Genomic DNA, 4,014 nt, shown 5'->3' with positions numbered 1-4,014 from the left:
GAAAACCTACTGTGAAAATTATCACTGGTACAGGATCTGATCCAGCGTCATGTGGATAATGTCTGCATGGCTTGAGTGTTCTCAGAGGAACATCTCATGAAAATCCTGCCTGGGATGCCAGTTTGCTCCACGGTACCATCGCACTGAGGAAGGACATGTCGACGTGGATTATTGGATTCCTAAAGAGGATGTGAGAGGTGTCTGCACGAGTTCTCTGTGACCAGTGTCTCTGGGGAAGCCCAAGTGAGCATCTGTGAAGATTCCCTGTGAAGATTCCATGTGGTGTGTCCTGGAAAGTTTCCATGTGAGCTCAGTTTAGGAGGATCTATGAGGAGGGGCAGCTGTGTTTGGGCACTCTACAGGGTCTCTAGGAAGTCTTGGTGGAAGTTCTAGAATGCCCTATGAAAAATCTCTGTGGTGGACTCAGTATCAGTGTTTGTGGGGGCACAGGCTGTCTCTCAGCGGTCTGTGTGAGATGTCTCTGAGTGCTTTCTCTGTAGGAGATCTCTTCAGAGGTTCATTGGAAGGTGTCTGAATGTCTGCACTATAAGCTGTACTACAACTTCTGGGGACTGAGGCACATAAGTACAAAACAGTGTGCTCCTCCCTGCACTCTGCCTGGCCCATATGTATACTCAGCATTTCCTCTCAGGAGCACTGCAGTACAATTCCAGGTTCTCTGCATTCCAGAACATTCTTCATGGTGTGCCGAAAACTCAGCAGCAGTCAAGTATAGCCCCTCCTGAAGTTGGGGTTTCCAGGAGGGACAACCACTTTCTTCGTAACCTCCCATGGACAGGGCCACTTTCTTCTTAGCTTCCTATGCATAGGGCCACTTTCTGCTCCAGAAACCATTCCCTCCTGTGAGTACTGGTTCCACTTTTATGGCTGGGCATCTCTGTAGGTTTAAATAAGACTCCAGGTCCTTGAGAGAGAACCTGGCTTTGCAGAAGCTGATAGCACTCACAGTCAAAAAGGAAGTACTCTAGTAAGAAATAGCTGCTCCTCTCCTTGTCTTTTATGTCATTCTGCTTTCCTATAAAGACACTGTCCCAGAGGAAGTGAAACACATGCTAGAAGCAGAGAGAAAGCAGATATTTTCGTGAACACGTGCTCCTCAGTCATTTGCATGGGCCGCTTCCAGCGCTGTGTCTATACACTTTGTGTAATGCCATTTCCCCCTGTGATCTCTGGAGTAAACGAGGCCAGGGACTCAGGGAAGCCATCCTGGGTGACCTCAGGGCTGCCTCTTGACATTTCTCAGTCACCCAAACTCAGAAACCATCTTGGTTCTGTACACATTAGCTATAGAAAGGCCATCAAATTTCAGATCAGCTTCCATTGTCTGAGCTTATTTCCTCCTCCTGAGTTTGAGGTGGGCAAGGAGGAACTTATCAAATATACTGAATCAGTCCCTGCTGTTTGTCTTGCCCCATCTTGCTTCTGGCCTTTGATGTGGAAGTGAAAGGTGGTTTCTCCAAGTCTGTTTGATCTGAGCAGCTGGGCTCTGAGGTGGGGCCAGGGTGAACCACTCAGCCCAAGGCTTTTCCTTTCTGTGCTGGTAGATGTCAGCCAAACTTGTTCCCTGGATGATTCAGTATCCTCGTGCCCTGTGCGTGCTTCCCTGGCTGCAGGTTTTCCAGCACTTCCATCTGCCCTCAGTCTGCAGTGCCTGATTGTACATTCCTTCTGACAGGCACGTTGTGCTCGCTGCACCCAGGACAGCAGCCTGGAGGTAAGATAGATGTGAGATTAGCTAAGGTAGTGGACGAGAGAGCAGGGCCATTGCATACTTGCTGACCATGAGGCCATGGCCTTCAAGGGTGTCATTGAAGACTCCTTTCCCAGGGTTCTACACTGAGCTGGATCTTCTGTCTTTTTCAGGGCTCTAGACCATAGGGAGGACTAGAGCCCAAGAATGGGGTCACTGAAGTTCCCATATGGCTGATCTGAGGGTGCCTGTGCCCATCCTGGCCTTTGCCAGAAAAAGAAGGGCCTGTCCCAGGGCAGGTGTCATCTATTCCCCAGGAAGAGATGCAGGGCAAAATTGGTCTGGTTTCAGAACCAAGACCCAGATCCTCTCTTGCCCTCTGTTGCCCACTGTAGGACCGATGTACCTGTGGCTCTACCCTTGCTGGAACCTATGGGAAGAATTTTCACCATAAAATGTCCCTGCCCCTGATCCCCACAGCTACCTTTAGAGGGAGCTGTGGAAAGAGGGGCTGAAGTGGATTTTATGGTGGGATCATCCTATATCCCTTAGCTGAAAGGGTTTCATTTTGTTCCTGAAATGACTGTTAGTGAATCTTGAGTTCCCGGCAAGAACTCCAGGTAGAGCAGGTTAGACTCTGTACTGCTCCACCACATCCCTTCCCCTGTACATGCCAGCAACCTCACTGAGATCAGAGCAGGCAGAAGCCATTGCCCTCTTAGGAGGGAAAACAGGTTTATTGGGCAATGGTAATTTTCGTGAGTGAGAAATGTGATCTTTTTTTTTTTTTTTTTTTTTTTTTATTTTTTTTTTTTTGTAAATGAACTTAATTTTTTTCTTCGAAGTGCATTTTTCTATGAAGAAGAAAGGGTGGAAAATTTTCTGACAGCACACACAGGACACCTCTCAAGAATCTTTCCTTCAGGCACTGGTATGGCACTGAGGCCCTGGAACTGTTGGACACCTCTGTGCAGGACTGGATGGGAACACAGGCCGATTAGAGAGCACCATTACACCAGGCTCGTGAGAGTGCTTCTGGCCCTGTTAACCAATGAGCAGTCCAGTGTTCGGGCATGCTTGGTTACTTCTGTGCCTCTCCACTGTAGGAGAGCCAAGGCATTTGGAGGTGGCTGCCCATCCCAGCTTTCTCCTACACCCTGAGGATCCAGAAGACCAGGAAACATGGAGCTCTGAAACTTGGTCTTTGTGCTGCATTAGCTCCCAGTCATAAAGTTCACGCATAGCTAACTTGTTTGTGCCTGCATCAGTTCAGCATCTCGGATGAGCTTCTGATTCTCAGCAAGTTCACGCTCCACACTTGAACCACTTCTGGCTGGGCTCTGGCTCTGAGCAGAGGAGGCTTCAAGCTTGCCTTTCTGCTGGAATGCTTTGTGCCCTTCAGTATTTTTTCTTGAGAGAAATCCATAGTAAAAATGTCTTCATTCTTCTGTGGAAGTCTTCTTCCAAAGTAACTGATTTGTTTGGGAAATGTTTTTGCAATTTTTTCCAGGCAAGGGTGTCTTTCATTGCCCTGCGTTGGGTGGATATGGAGGTCCCTATGTAATCCTGTTTTTCTTGTGGTCTCCAAGTGACCTCATACTTGCCAGCCAGGGAATACACTTTGCTCTGTCCCTACTATGAGTACTGCTATTTCAGGATCCTTGGCTTCTGTTGCTGTAGGCTTGTATCTCTGTCTCCCTTTAGATGACCTAACAACTGTGAAGCTAACACGTCCTCAAGACCTGCTGTATAGATGGCCCTGGGATGCCACAAAAGATGAACTGTTTGCATCTTCAAGCAAATAGCGGAAGAGTGTGGAAGGTGCATATCAGGGGCACAGATTTCTGTCCAGTTTGAGGGGCCCTTAAGGGGCCGTGGGCATCAATAGGTGGGTACTGTGTTAGGATCCTTTCATACTCCTTACAGTTGAGGAGTCCAGGAGGCAGCTCAGTATGTGGACTAATTCATTGAATGTCACCTCCTCTGTCAGACCTGCTAAAGGTGCTTGTTCCAGGAATGTGGCATCCTCCATGGTAGAGGCCCCTGAGGACACACGTGTGGGTGAGGTAGGCAGGGAAAGTCTGGAAGCAAGGCTGGTGGACCCTTATTCCACTTAAGCAGCTATATGTCCATAAGAAGCTTAAGGGGAAGGCCCCAGTTGTGTCTTACCCAAGCCCTTGTAACATGCACCACCAGGATCTTCTCAGCACCTGGATGTGGACAGGGAAGCTTCTGGGTGGTGCTTACACAGGGTTTTTGACTTCTGAACATGACTAGATTCTTCCTCTGTGTGGCTGGGCAAG

The 4,014-nt window shown here is 48.5% G+C and overlaps 1 long non-coding RNA gene across 1 annotated transcript in view; it reads left to right on the top strand.

Moving 5' to 3' along the window:
- LOC111814817 overlaps nt 1-3,527 on the top strand; it is an 11,843-nt gene extending 8,316 nt beyond the window's left edge. The window contains exons 2-3 of the long non-coding RNA XR_002819699.1: nt 1,741-1,746; nt 3,517-3,527. This is a non-coding gene — a long non-coding RNA (uncharacterized LOC111814817). The remainder of the gene's footprint in view (nt 1-1,740; nt 1,747-3,516) is intronic.
- The last annotated feature ends 487 nt before the right edge of the window (nt 3,528-4,014 follow it).

This window comes from Octodon degus, unplaced genomic scaffold (genome assembly GCF_000260255.1).
Source record: "Octodon degus isolate 3935 unplaced genomic scaffold, OctDeg1.0 scaffold00586, whole genome shotgun sequence".
NCBI lineage: Eukaryota > Metazoa > Chordata > Mammalia > Rodentia > Octodontidae > Octodon > Octodon degus.
Note: the sequence above shows the minus strand (reverse complement) of the source record. Positions and strands in the feature narration are given on the sequence as shown.